The sequence below is a fragment of the Diabrotica undecimpunctata genome, chromosome 4 (assembly GCF_040954645.1).
Source record: "Diabrotica undecimpunctata isolate CICGRU chromosome 4, icDiaUnde3, whole genome shotgun sequence".
Classification (NCBI taxonomy): domain Eukaryota; kingdom Metazoa; phylum Arthropoda; class Insecta; order Coleoptera; family Chrysomelidae; genus Diabrotica; species Diabrotica undecimpunctata.
Window position 1 is genome coordinate 75,155,617 of NC_092806.1, and position 15,444 is coordinate 75,171,060.

Below are 15,444 nucleotides of genomic sequence, written 5' to 3' on the forward strand. Positions count from 1 at the left end.
TTCTATTATTCTTGCGAATACCTTCCCAGGAATACTTGATATAGTAATACCTCGGTAATTATTACAGTTTCTCTTGTCGCCCTTTTTGTGTATTGGTAGTATAATGTCTTTCTTCCAGTCCTTTGGTATTACTGATCTATGATATCATTCATTAGTTCTTTCATGCTGTCCACTCCCTCTATTCCCATGAATTTTATCATTTCCGGGGTGATATCATCCTTGCCTGGTGCTTTGCCTAATTTAACTCTTTCAATTGCCTTTTCTAGTTCCTCTGTTGTTATGGGTTCTACTTTTTGTTCTTCATTAATTTCTTGTATCTCCACTATGTTGTCTACGTTTGTATGAGTTAGCTCTTTGAAATGTGCTCTCCATCTTTCCATTATTTGGTTTTCTTCTGTTATTACCTTTCCATTCTTGTCTTTTATATTCGGCATCATGTGTTCTTTCTTTCGTCTGAGCTGTTTTAATGCGCCATAGAAGATTTTTTGGTTTTCTCGATAATTATTTGTCATTTTTAGTCCAAACTTTTCCCATGACCTTTCTTTTTCTGCTTTCACAGCTATTTTAACCTCTTTTCTTTTTTCTTTATATGCCTCATAATCTTCAGGGCGCTTTGTACTTAGATATCTCTTCCATTTTTCTTTTTTGTTCTTTACTTTCCTTCGTATTTCGTCCGTCCACCATTCAGTTCTCCTCATGCTATTATTTGCTATTTTTGTCTTCCCGCAAGTTTCCTCAGCAGCTATGATTAAGCTGGTCTTGAGATTTTCCCACTTTTCTTCTATACTTGCAGTTTTTGCCCTACCTTTCAAAATATTGTCTAATTTTTCTTGGAATATCTTCTTATATCTTTCTTCTTTTAATTTGTAGCTTTTTACTTTTTCATTTACTACCTTTCTCCTCTTTTCTTCATTTTCTTTTGCTGTTCTCATTCTCATTATTACTAGATGATGATCACTGCCAATCTCTGAGCCTCTTTTGAGCAAAGAACCAATTAGATGTAAAATAGAAGATTAGCCACAACACAAAGACTAATGGAAATGGAAACGAAAGAAATAAGGAGAACTGAGAATTACAGAAAATATGCTGGGAGATTGAAAGAAGAATGAAGACATTGGAAGAAAATGTAACATGCAGTGTATAAACAAATGGACATTAAACAGAAAAAAAGAATGGAATAACCACATAAACAGAATGGGGAATACCCGTGTGGTCAAAATAGCAAGACATATCGCCAATCGGTAGAAAAAGTATCGGACGACTGCGCAAAACATAGAGTGACAACCTTCCATAGAAGTATCAATCCGCTAATAAAGAGGACGAATTTATGGACTTTATTAAAATATTTTAGCATTTTTTTCTCTGTCCGTTTTAATGAAACAATAATTAAAATTCTATTCCCTTTGTATACTCCAGCCTTCAGAGACGCAAATGCCACTGAACCTCTAAAAACCGTACGAACAAGTTGAATTTTGCCGAGCATATTAATATTGGGATCCCAAAAAAGATGCAAAAAATTTTACCACTTTTACCCCCGGGCTCCCCCTTTTTGTGTAGAATGAACCGTTCTCTTAGAAACAACGCTTGAAGCGACCGTCGATTTTGCATGTCAGTTACGCGCGCGAAATCAATGTTCAATAAAATTTGTATCAGCTCGACGGTAAAAATTCGTTATCTTTTGATTCAAGTGGCCTATCAACAAAAATCAAGATGCATTTTAAAGGTAAAGAGTTCAGCTTTCGTATGCAGTTTTTGTATTTTGCCACGAATAAACTCAGAGTTTATACAGGTGTTAACCCTTTGTTTCCTGAAAACTTTTAAAATCAAAAATTGAGGTAAAAATTAAATAATCTTACACTATTGGGTTCCTAAAAGACAAAAAAGTGAAAAATAATATATTTTTTTTGTAATAGGCTGTGGTTTCGACATGATACCACTAGGAAACTGAAGATTTTTCTTAAGCAACTAAAAATCTGATAACTAAATAATATAATAGTATAAAACGTAGGTTACTTTTTATGATACAACGAAAAACAGTTCTTTTTTTCGCTAAGGCACAATCCAACCTTACACGTTGCACGCTCATACCTGGTTCTGTGAGAATCCTTACTAGTGCTACAAAAGACACATCGTCTAGATGTCCCGTGTTGTGGCATATGCAAACGTTGGTCAAAGCGTTTCTCATAAGGCATAATTTTTTTGAAATTTTTCCTTGTGACTGTAGGAGAAGCAAACTTACTCGTCCACTGGTGCCGATTAACGCTGAAGCTACAGATAACCTAAAAAAAATTTAGGTTTGGAACCGTGCATTTCGCTTTTTGTTGGAAAAGAATAAAATAATTCACAACAAATATATCTATGAAATGCCACAAAATTCGGTGCCACCATTTCTTTGATTTGCGGTCAATCTTATACACATATTTCAGCATATCTGTTTTGTCAACGTAGCCCATATGCTGGTTATATTCTTTGACCATCGTTGGACAGGCAACGACTTGTGAATTTTCGTCTTTTTGCTTGAGGGAAACAGTTGCTTCTTCTTAAGGGTTTTGAAGATTTCCCAAAAAATGCATTACTTTCCTGTCTCTCCACTTTACAAACACCAGTCAATCTATGCTGACCCTCCAGTCTGATTGTTCTCGGATGTGTAATTCTTTGTCAGATGCTAAGTCTTTTGGGATATCTTTTCGGTCAGTCCTGACAGTGCCGCACGCATAAATACATTCTGATTGAAGTTTTTTTGTAAGGGCACAGAGTTGAAAAAGTTATCAAAGAAAAACGTGATATCCTTTTGCCACAAAATCTCGAGTCAAATCTAAGATAACCCTTTGGTCCAAATCTTTTTCAGGTTGATCGTTAGTTTTTCCAACATATCCATTCTCGTCAGATCGAACCTAAACTTTATAACCCCTCTTGATGGGTTTTAGAGGCATAAATTGCTTTAGACAACTACGACCCTTGAAACAAATCATAGATCATAGCCTACGGATTGATGTTTTGAAGGGCCATATGAAGAACGAAACGTTTCTGATAAAGTATCCAATAAAGGGCGAACTTTATACAACTTGTCGTAATTTGGAGAGTCGCGACGAGGCATCACCGAATTATCTGCTAAATGCACGTTTCCTAGATGCCAAGCAAACCGATCTCTAGACATAGCTGAACTTATGTAGTGATCTCGTAGTTCCTCTCTAGATGACCAGTAATCCTCCAGCCTCCACCACGTTTCTGAAGAGCGTAGAGGTTTGTTTTGAATAAAATGTTGTCAATTAGAGTTCCGGGGAACAAGTTTAAAAAAATCTACTGGAATTTTAGGACTGGTTTCCTAAGTGAACTGCTTGATGTTAGTAACGCAAGATGCCGCTGAGTTAGTCCATGTTAGCTGAGTTTCAGCTAATTCTATCTCCCTCAAAATAGAAGATGGAATATTGTCTTCGTCGTCCGGGAAGGCTTCATCAGGAATATTCTCTGAATTGTCGTTGGTCTAGCTGGTCATTTTCAAGTATTATTGACATATTCGCAATGTAAAGCAAATCCTCTTCGTCGCTACTCGATTCATCTGACTCGCCATCTGAAGGAATGTTATCAAATAATGTGAATAGACCACCCGACGACATATTTAGCTCTCTGAATGGATATACTTTTTTTCCTGAAATAAAAAAAAATAAGTAAATATTTTATGTGGTTTCTGGATGAAATCGGCATTTTATATCTGCAATATACTTATTGTAAAGTGAAAACTTTTAGTAATAGAAAGTATTAATCATACATACAAATGTTTCTAATATTGTAAATAAAAAATAAAGTTACCTGCCATAGCGAAATAATCCAAAAACCACCAAAAGTGCTTATACCACTAGCCCGGTTCAAAACACGTGTTATTTCCAACTAATAACCGAATAACGAGAATATAAATGGCGGTGCGCGATACATTTTAAAGTAGGAGGAGCCTTATACGTCATATTTCATGAGTGGTTTCAGTCAAATACCACTGAGAACGTAGCTAAAAATTTATTTGTATGTGTTTTCACAATGAAACCGCTAGGAAACAAAGGGTTAAATAAATAAACGTGGCGCGATTTTTGCCATTTAAAATCTATAGCATGAAATTTTAGTTTTGGGTTTTTGCAACAAATGTGAGGCATTTGAAATATGCTTAAAAAGCGCTGGATTGAAACTTTCACACAACAAACGATCAAAAATATTTAGAAACTTTTTTTTTCAATTACACTAGTACGTTTTTCAAAAGAGCAAAACGTCTGCAATAAACTACACCCAAAACTGTCTTCTTAAATGCAACACCCGTGACGTCTGTTTGCAATGTAAAATATTAAATTCTGCGTTTTTTATTCATATTTCAAATGCCTCATATTTGTTACCACAACTCAAAATTGAAATTTCATGTCATAGGTTTTAAAGACTGATCTCAAAAAATGGAAATTTTACTGCAACTGGTCAATGAAAGTGATCAATTTTATTGATCTCACGAGAATTGTAAAAAATGACAACAATCGCTCCACGTTAATTTATTTAACACCTTTATAAAAACTGAGTTTATTCTCGGCAAAATACAAAAGCTGCACTCTTTGCCTTTAAAACGCATCTTGACTTTAGGACAAAAGGGGCGATAGGACATTTGGATCAAAAGATATCGAATTTTTACCGTCAAGGTGATACAAATTTTATTGAACATTGATTTCGCGCAAATAACTGACAATCGAAAACGACCGTCGCTTCAAGCGTTGTTTCTAAGAGAACGGTTTATTCTACAAAAAAATGCTTATAAACATTTTTGTTTTGTTTTTACGCCTCTGCGAGGGAGGTTTTAGGGAGAAGCCCAGGGATAAAAGTGGTAATCTTACCAAACGATAAAGACCTGTGAGCTCCGTTATCAATTAATTCCCGAATAAAAATTTAAAAAATCAAGCCCAACCAGTTTTTGATATTGTGTCACGGTGACACAAATGCACTAGGGTCTTTAAGTCAGGTACCGACAGCGATGTATTGCAGTAAGAAACTCCCGTACCGCAACCAGTGGCGTATCCAGCAAACACACAAATGTCTGACGAACAACAAATACAAATCCTTTATATTTTTCCCAACAGGTAACGAACGTTACCGTTATATTATCCAAACCCACAATTACAAGTACAATATTTACCACCCCACAACCACAACAGTTTCAAACTGAGGACGAATGGAAAACTGTAGAAAATAAAAAAAAAAAGAAAGAAACCGTGGCAGTACTGATAATCGAGCAGTAAAACAAACAAAAATAAATAATTATTGGCTTAATTGGCATATATCCACATAAATCGTTTCGATAGCTTAGAAAAGGATACAGAAGAAATTACTGATACTAATACAAATGAGAAAAATTAAAAAAACTAATAAACCACCTCCAATTTTCACTAGTGGTGTCAAGTACATATCGCCACTTACTGACTTGTTAAATGAGATGGTGAAACATGATATGAAATATATTAAAGCTCGATCAGGTTAAGATCTTACTCAAAATAATAGATAATTATTACAAAGTGATAACACAAGCTTGGATAAGAAAACCGAATTTCATACCTACCAATTAAAACAAGAACGAAACTGGAAGTGTCTTTAAAAACATTCACTATTCAGTCAAAACAAGTGAATTAAAATATGCCATGGTCACCAAGTTGAGAATATATCGCACATTGAAATCAAAAGTGGCACTATATAAAAAACTCAATTTTACAGTATAGCTGTTTAAAGTTTTTTAACATGATTTTTATGCCCAGACTTAAAAATAAATTGAAAACAAGCAATGTGATTAGTTTTAAATAATAATTCAATTATCTCTTTTTCGGTATAAAATAACTTTTAAATAAATTAACTAGTGTTTGTTGAAAAAAAAGGTATTTGAAAAAAAAATTCAGTATAGTGTCACTTTTGTTTTTATACAATCAATTATTTTTTGTTTAATGGCATATTTAATTCATTAACTCTTCTACTATTCTACTACTCCAATTGAGTAAATGAATGTCAGGAATAAAATAAAAACTAATTTTAGATGAATAAAGTATTTATTTGTATGTACTACAAAAGAAAGTCTTACTCGAATCAGTACGACAATATCACGCAATGTTTTAATTAAAATAAAATATTTTAAGACTATCAAAATAAACTAAGAAAATAAACGAATCGTAACAAAAAATGCAAATAGGCATTTGTAAAAATGTGATAATACTTAAGAGCTATTACATTTTCAATTAAAAATACTTTCATAGTAGGATCGGTAATATCCAGGAATCAACCCCGCATCCACAAGACTCCTCACGTCATTTTTCTTCCTTTCGGATATATCCAATTTTTTGTGGTACAATGGTTTAAGTTCTTGAGGTCGGCTGTTTCTGGATGTTCTTTTTGCCAAATCAAGTTCCTTGAAGTCATCAAAATAAGATGTTTTATAGAATATTTTAATCTCATTCATTACGTTCTTTTCAATTTTAATGACTTTTATATCAGACAACTTTACAACCGCACCATCAACACTCCTATTCAGCTTAATAACTGGCAGTTCTTTCAAATCCATAAAATCTTCGTATCCCATCTCATTTACAATGTACGGCGTCCCACGTTTTTTCGAACTTCTGATGGCACAGACGTATTGGGAAGGTACGTATTGTTAATTTACTTAAATTGGTCCAGATTTAAGACTTTTTTTTACTTCCTTCTCAATCGTTGAATTTACTGCGTCCCCTTCATTTTGTGTGTGGCCTCGGATTAAGAACTTATGGGTTATTGATTTTACTTTGAGATTTAATACTGCATAGACGTACATTCCAATGATAAATTGGTTCTTATGTTGGCCACAGCAGTTATCAGAATAGAACACTATATCAAGATCTTTATTAGCGAAAGAAGACTTCTTTTGCAAAAACTTCAAAACACAGCTACCTATTTCATTGGCTCCACGATTGCCTTGAGATTCATCCCAAAAGTAACATTCAACATTGTCTGTTTTCAACTCCGATATGGTAAAATTCAAACAATGTATTTTGGACTTATAATAGAATGTTGATACGTCTCCTTTAGGAACCGTCATTACCGCTTGTAAGTCATAGCATGCAACGATAAAACAATCTGTCACTTTCTCTTTGTCACTAGCTTTTTCTTCGCGACTTTTTTGTTTTTCTGCTAAATGGCGGTCATAATCTTCCTTCAAAGCTTCCTTTCTGGGATCTTCAGCCAGCTTATATATTGTGCATTGTTCACATTGGTCCTTTTTAGGTACGAACAAACTAATATTAAATTCTTCCTTGAAAATTTTTCGATACGAATGTACCATAACATAGGGTAGTCCTTGCTCTATGCAATTGTCTTTGTAGTCTGAGTAAAGATCCATTACTGTTTTTCCACCATCGATAAATTCCTTCGAGGTTTGCTGACGCAAGTAATGGCTCTCGATTCGAGGGATGCTGTTTATGTGTGTTTTTACTCCTTCTACCAAATCGATAGACAACTTTCTGTGATTTTCATGTCTTCCTCTCTTTTCACCTTTTAGAATACCAGTAAAAGAATCTTTTTTTTTTCAGTACAGTTCTGATACACCTGTCAGTTATATCTAGTGTATTTTTGTAGAATGTCTTCCATACTCTGGTTTTGGTACTATTTATTTCAAAATAAAAAACATTTTTTGTCTTCCTATTTGAATTAATTTTCTTGTATTGATATTTCGGGATAATATTTTGAATACTACGAGCTATGTATTCTCTTTGTCGGTCTAAGGAAGCCATAGCCCAGTAAGCATCAAACAGTTTTTGCCTTGACACTCCAAATATTTTATCTGAGCATTTCAGCCGACAGCTATTTCCACAAGTTTGTTTTAGAATTTTTGCAGGAAAAATCTTTTTTGTTTTGGAAGTTGAAACATATTCTTGACCGGCATTTCTTAAATTCTTCGCAATACTGGCATACCTCGGCTTCTTTTTCTTCTCCTTATTTGGTTTATCATTGCCATCAGATGCTGAATGGGCGGCATTATCTTCATCGTGAGCTTGAGTACTTTGGTCATCTAACTGAGAATTTGAAGCTGTAGAAGCTACATTACCAACTCAATAATTATTGTCAAAATCCCGTTCCAAAAAATCGTCATTCAGCAGCGTGCCAGAGACATCATTTGCAAAATTTTCTTCGACATCATTGCCGACATAATTATGAGCAGTTTGGTCATTTGTAAGATTTTCGTCATTTTTAGTAACTTCAGGTAACTGGTAATTTAGGTCGTTATTTATCCTGCAATTAATTACTTTGGCTTCATCATTTTTGAAAGATTAACATTGCTTGCAGAAGTTTCGGTATCATTGAGTACCTTGATTAGCTTTAGAGGTTGTAGGCAAATCAGACGACGTACTTGATGAAGAAGTCGAGGAACTAGAGGAAGAAGAAGAGCTGGATGAAGATGAGGATAAACAGGAGGATGATGAAGTCAAAGTAGATCGGCGGCGTTTCTTTTTTGGGGGTAAGTACGTCCTATCATCATCTGAGGCGGGAGAAAAGTCACCATCATCGCTGAGTTCAGCAGGTAAAAGGTTAGAGCTATCTCCAATTTCATGTAAATTATTCATAATATTTAAAGCAGAAGATATTATTTCTGTAAGTGGAACATCAGGCTGTTCGAAGTTCCTGGTGGAAGTAGGCACAGTATTTTGGGTATTACTGTCATTCCCAATTGCCAGTTGTAATATCTTTTTTCCTCTACTTCTTGATGGATTCATGATAGTTCTTGTACTTTTAACAAATAGTACTTTTTTAGGTTATATTCAAAAATTAAAGTCATTGGTAGTAAATACATAGAAATCTAAAGTGATAAACTTATAAAATAATGAAATTAGCCTTTTACAAAGTTTTAGCTTTTATAAAATAATAAGGAATAAACGTGATAAAAACAAAATGTCGGTGTTTACTATCCTAATTCTCTAATTAAATATACATTTTTAAATAAAACAATGACACTTAACTTAAAATGACGTCTATTTAATATGGCAAGAAATTAAAAATATGACAGAATGACGGTATATGACAGAATGACGGTAATACCGTCATTCTGTTTTGTTATTTACTTCGTTGGAAGTACGAGAAACTGAATTCACTACGAATTTTGACTAGGATGAACGGCTTGTGGGATGCAATTTTAGATTCCCTTGCCGAGTAATTCATCCAGCTGTTTGTTTCGCAAATTTTAGGAAACACAGTGGTTAAGATTTGAATTCGGTTTCGCTAAGTAGAAATCGTTTGATTTCTCTTTTTGTTAAAAATATGACATTTAAACCACAATAATGACACTAAGCACAATATGCCCCTTATTTATTCTATATAAACACAGTTATCTGGAATAGTTGAGTAAAATATCGGCACTTTACAAAATATGCCAATAACGAAATCATAATTTGTTGTATTTTTACTATCAAGTAATTAAAAAAACGACATTATACCAAATATGTCACTTTTTCACTCACCTCAGCTAAGACTCGTTGCGGCGGCTGGACCTTTACTGGTTTAGTGACATTGTCGGTTTATCGATTACGACCTCACGACCCATGCTCGCGACTACAAAGTAAGAACTGACATTAGCGACGGCTACAGAAACCCGAGCGATCTATTACAACGGAGATCTTTGCAACAGACGTAGTTTTGCTCGTAGATTTTAGATGTCGCTGTAACTAAAAACCACCGAATTTTGTATAATGCCACTTTTGATTTCAATGTGCGATATGGAACCTAACTAAAACCGAAGCACCATTGCTTATGTTTGACATTGACATAAAACCAGCTAATAATACCTACACTTTAGATTACATGCACTTTGGGTCTTGTATAAAATATCAGAGATTAATAATTTAGTAAATTTGAAATAATTTATTCTTCAACTAAAAGTACGATTAAAAAGGTATTTCGAAATAATTCATTGTGTTCGATATTATCGTAAAAGTAATGGTAATCAGGAGGGATAACAGCTTTTAAATATTGAAGATATTTCCATTTCTGAGCCTTTATTTTTCTGTTTTCCAAATTTATTTGGGGCCGAACACGGCATATTTCTTGTCTGTTTTTACGCTGCGGTAGTTCTACACATAAATCATCAAAGTTTAGTTTGTAGAAAATTAAACCTTCGGGTATATATTTGAAGACACAAGTGCATAAAGGATCTATGTAACATAAACAACTTTTCAAGTAAAATGAATTCAAAGTTTTTTAATTAGAACTTTTTTATTAATAAGCCTAGAATAATACAATTTTGAAGAAACTTAGACCTTAAAGTACACTTTTTAATAATGATAATTTACCAATAATAATTCACAACTAAAGAAAAATATTTAATTATAAATGTACATAAATCCTTTATTCCCTAAGTAACTTAGCGGGGGTGAGTTTGTTACTTTCTGGGCAACAAAAAATATAAGCGAACTTTATTTTAGTTATAAGTTACCTTAATTTTCATACAAATAACTTTTACTCCCTCTCTCTCCAATGGCGCTACTGCCCAAATCGAGCCGTGGCCTCCTTCAAACTATGCCTCCAACCTTGCCGGTCCCGCGCCGATCTTCTCCAAGTTCTCATATATAGCAAATTTTGCGCGTCCGCTGTCACTTCATCCTCCCACCTATTCCGTGGTCTTCCTTTTGGTCTTGCGCCCTGCATTTTACTATCTAGGGCTCTTTTTGGTAATCTTCCAGTCTCCATTCTCACTACATGACCAGTCCATCGAAATCTCTGAAGTTTTACGAATTCTGAGCCTCTTTGAACAGTTGGTAAAGTTCATGGTTATACCTGAATCTCCATACTCCGTTTTCATTAGTAGGTCCAAATATCTTTCTTAGGACTTTTCTTTCAAAGGCTTCCAGCTTTCGTTTTGTGTCTTCTGTCATCCATAACATAGTACTTTACTTTACTTAATCAGTAGACCCATTTGTACCTTTCGGTGTTGGGCCGTTTAAAATACAATTCATTACATTACACTATTTGACGGTCTTCTGAGGTGTCCTAGCTCTTAACGAACTTTCTCCATTCCCTCCTATTGGATGCCATCTGTGTTGCTTCCTGCCAAGTCTTACCCTTACTCTGTAGTATCTGCGAGATGTCACTGTTCCATTCTTTAATGGGTCTTCCTCTTCTGTTCTTCCCTATTGGTTTGGCGTCCCACACTCTTTTAACTTGTCTATTATTGTCCATCCGGGTTAGATGTCCGAACCATGCCAATTTTTTCTCTTTGATTGACTCGAGTATCGGTTTGATTTTGAGTCTTTCTCTTATTTCTTCATTTCTGATTCTATCAGTTCTTTTTACTCCTATCGTTCTTCTGAGGTATTTCATCTCTGCTGCCTGAATTCTGCTCTGATGTCTTTTGTTTAATATCCAATTTTCTGCTCCATATGTCACTGTAGGTCTATATATTGTTTTGTATATTGTCATCTTGGTCTTTGTTGATATTTCTTTGTTATTAAGGAATCCTCTATTTAGTGCTTGGAATAGTTTTCCTGTGTTTTCCATTCTGTTGTTAAGGTCATCCTCGATGTCTCCTTTGTTGTTGATTACTGTTCCTAAGTATTTGTATGAATTTGTCTATATTATTTTTTGTTGGTCTATCATTACTTCTATTTGATCTTCTGTCCCTTGTTTCCTTGATATTTTCATTATTTGAGTCTTCTCTTTGTTTACGTTTAAGTTGTATTTGCTTGCTTCTAGGTTCCATTTCTCTAAGTTGTATTTCAGTTTTTCTGCAGTTTCCGCAATTAATACTATGTCGTCTGCAAATATACACATCTCAGCATTTATCATTTGCATTCTGTTCCAACCGATGCAGTATTTCTTGAATGTTTTCTTACATTCTTTCACTATCTCATCTATTACATTTATGAATAGTACTGGGCTGAGACTTCCCCCTTGTCTAACTCCTTGGGTTGTTTCAAATGGTTCTGACTGTATATTTAACATTCTTACTGTATTTGTTGTTTTCATGTATATACTCTTTGTTGCTTCTATCAGTTCTTCACTTACTTGTTTCTTCTTTAGGCTTTCCCATATATCTTTTCTTTTGACTGAGTCGAATGCTTTTTCCATGTCTATAAAGCTCAGATGTATTTCTTTATTTTTCTTTAAGGCTTTTTCTATTACTTGTTGCATGGTGAATATATGGTCTTGTGTGTTGTGTCCTTTCCTGAATCCACTTTGTACATCCTCTAATTTATGTTCTATTTCTTTTCTAATTTTCCTTTCTATTATGGTTTCGTATACTTTTGCTGCTACACATAGTAGTGATATACCTCTATAGTTCCTACAGTCTCTTGTGTTTCCTTTCTTGTATATAGGTATAATTACTGCATTTGTCCATTCTCTGGGTATTACTTTTCTCTTCCATATTAGGTTATATATGTATAACAATTTTTCTTTTGCTTTTACTCCTATATATTTCATCATTTCTGGTGCTACTTCATCGCTTCCTGGTGCTTTTCCAATCTTTATCTTTCTTATTGCTTCTTCCAGTTCTTCTTTTTCTATAGTTTCTGTATTTTCCGTGTTTCTCATGGATACTCTCCTGTTGTGGCTTTCCTTCTCCATTGTATTCGCTTGATTTCCATTCAGTATCAGCTGAAAATGTTCCCTCCATCTTTCCATTATTGTCTTATCGTCGTTTATTATTGTTCCTTCCTTGTTCATTATTTGTTTCAGTTTCGTTTCTTTGTTGCTTCTTAGGTTTTTCAGTGTTCTGTAAAATAATTTTACGTTTTCTGTGCTGTTTTCTTCCATTTTTTCCCCGAATTTTTCCCAACTTTTCTTTCTCTCTTTCTTAACTATCTCTTTAACTTTTGTTCTTTGTCTCTTATAATTTTTATATTTTTGTTGTGTTTTGTCTTGGATGTATTCTTTCCATAATTTCTTCTTTTCTTTTATTTCTCTTTTCACTTCATCGTTCCACCAAGATGTTCGTTTTCCTCTGTTGTTATTTCTTGTGGTTCCACATATTGATTTAGCTGTTTTTATCATTGCATTTTTAAATTTTCCCCATTCTTCTTCTATTGTTTCTGTTATTTCATGTTCATTATTCATCTCTTTCTCTAGTCCTTCTGAGTATCTTATTCTCGTTGTTTCTTCCCTTAGTTTATAAATTTTTATTATTTCTTTGTGTTTTCTGTTTATGTTCTCATTTCTTTTTATTTCTTTTTTTTGCTTTTGAATGTGGTTTCTAGTAGATAGTGGTCACTACCAATTTCATAACTTCTTTTTACCCTTACGTCTCTTATCCAGTTCTTCTCTGTTTTTTGCACTATAGTATAGTCTATAATTGATTGTTCGTCTCTTGATTTGACTTCTCTTGTGATCTTGTGTATCCTTTTATGTTGGAAGTGTGTGTTCATAATCACCAGGTTATTGTCTAGACAGAATTCGAGTAGTAATTTTCCATTTTTGTTTAGTTTGTCCTCCCCATAAGGTCCGATGACATTGTTCCATTTTTCTGTTTCTTTCCCCACTCTACTGTTCATGTCTCGTGTGATCACAATTTTCTCTGTACAATCGTTTATCACTTCTTGTAATTTGTCCCAGAATTCATTCTTTTCGTTTTTTGTTGCGTCTTCATCTGGTCCATAACATATGATTAGGTTTATATTGGATTCCTCTGTATCCATATCTATGTCTACTCTTAGTATACGTTCGTTGTAATATATCCAATTTTTTATTTTGTTGATACTCTCCTTCTTTATCATGCACGCTACTCCTGCCTGAGCTCTCTTCGTTTCTTCCACTCCACTGTATATTAGTAACATTCCGTTTTCTAATATTATTGATCCTTTTCCTTTTTTCTTTGTCTCTGTTATAGCTACTATTTCTATGTTCTTATCTCTAATTTCTTCCCCCAGTTCTATTTCCTTCCAATTTATACCTCTCACATTCCATGATGCCATTTTCCAAATTGTTTTGTTCTTTTCTGTGTTTAAGTTGTACTTCAATTTGTTTTTACTCCCGTTTGTGTTATTATCTTTAGATCTGCTCATGTCCCTGTTCTGTGCCTGTTTTGTTTCTCGGTCCGTTATTGTGTTTTCTTCAGCTAGTTTTTTGAACTAGTTGGTTCTGTATTGTATGTTATTTTTTCTATCTGTTTGTTTAAAGGACAATTTTTGTCCTTTTTCCATTAGTCTTTTCATCTGCTGCTATCTTCCTAAGATTTCTTTGTATCACTATCTCTTTTAATGTTAGGTCACATTCTATATATACTCTATGTTGCTTATAGTTTATTAGTTTACCCTTGGCTTTCAGTATTTTCATTTTATCTTCGAATTTTTTACATTCGATAACACACATTGTTTCATTTATCTTTTGTACCCTATTTATTTCTGATTTTACTCCCATTTTTGTTTCTATGAAGTTCTCCAGTTGCTCTGCTTCTATTGTGTCTATTGGTAAGCCTCTCATAATTAGGTTATTTTTCTTCTTTTCTTTCTGACATGCTTCCAATGCTATTTCTATTTTATCTATTTTTTGTTTCATCGCTGTCATTTCTTTCTTTAGATTTTCATTTTCTCTTATTATTTCTTTCATTTGCAATTTGTATTCACTATTTTCCTTCCTAATTTCTTTTAGTTCTTCAATCATATTACCCATTGTATTTTTTATCTCTTCCAGGTCATTGTTTTTCTTTTTATTATCGCTTGCTATTTGTCTCATTAGTTCCATCATCTCGTTCTGGCTGCTGTTTTCATTCGTTGTTGGTTTCGACCTGTCTGGCGTTCGGCTCACTTTTCTGCTCCTGCTAAATATATCTATCTCCTCTTTGCTTTTTCTTTTACCATCTTCATCAACCTTACCATCCGCCATTTTTCTTCTTATTCAAGTAATTAAAGTATTTATAAATATAAATATTATAAATAACGGTTACGGATCTCGACAAGCGCCGCGCCTACCTCTACAGTTAAATCTTAGCAATTATTCTCGATCCTAATCAGTTTCGACTTCTACCACTTGTAAATACAAATATACAATCAATATCAAAACAGCAAATAAATTCAGCCTTTGTATAGTTTTACCGAAACCTGAATAACAGACCTATTGTTTTTGTTGATAATTATTATTGTTTATCTTTCTTAATCACCCGTCCAGCGTAAAAAGCTCAACTCGTTTCGACCACTCAGAAGTTTCACTTTTATCCGTAGGGCAATTAAAACTAACTATCAATTTAATACAGTTCAAAATCAGATAACTGATTATTTACTTACATAAAGGTCCCTTTCAAACACACTTTACACTAACTTGCATGCAGATTACACTCTATACCACCCAAAATTAGAATTTAATTTCGGAGCGACACTACACACGTCCTACTAGTCTGACCGCCAGTCAATTCTCTCCCATAACATAGTATTGGTCTGATAATCGTTTTGTGGACCCTGATTTTTTATCTCCAGTGTGTGTTTT